At 38.6% G+C, this 435-nt stretch overlaps 1 protein-coding gene across 1 annotated transcript in view; it reads left to right on the top strand.

Moving 5' to 3' along the window:
• LOC119581695 (poly(U)-specific endoribonuclease-like) overlaps nucleotides 1-435 on the top strand; it is a gene marked incomplete in the record, with an annotated part of 5476 nt that overhangs the window by 3346 nt on the left and 1695 nt on the right.

Here is a 435-nt window from a genome sequence, read left to right as displayed (position 1 = left end):
TATATATGCTTTACACGTTAATCTTATTCTGATTACACTAGTGCTCTTCTTGAAGTGGGTTCACGTCTCGTTCACACAAAGCGTAAATAGATTCGAAACATTACTTTGGATATGATTGCATACATTTTCAACTCATCTCGACGCTCGAATTCGCGAACCTTTCGTGACACTACACTGCTGATGACGTTTCCTGGGCGGGAACGTATCGGGGGGCATATTAACATATTATTGACATGTTAGGAAAGTGTGCAGTATGTAGTAAGTTCCAGACGTGTTACCATTAGTGCATTATGCAGTTTTGTAGTCCCGTGTGTACTGGGTCAAACTAGATCAAGCACGTGCAGATATTCCATCTTTTATATGCTATATAACTATTTTAGGGAATTTAGTACCGAATATCTAATTTCCCTGTGGATCTGGTATCTTTCATTTTAA

Source organism: Penaeus monodon, chromosome 15 (genome assembly GCF_015228065.2).
Source record: "Penaeus monodon isolate SGIC_2016 chromosome 15, NSTDA_Pmon_1, whole genome shotgun sequence".
In the NCBI taxonomy this organism is placed as follows: domain Eukaryota; kingdom Metazoa; phylum Arthropoda; class Malacostraca; order Decapoda; family Penaeidae; genus Penaeus; species Penaeus monodon.
Note: the sequence above shows the minus strand (reverse complement) of the source record. Positions and strands in the feature narration are given on the sequence as shown.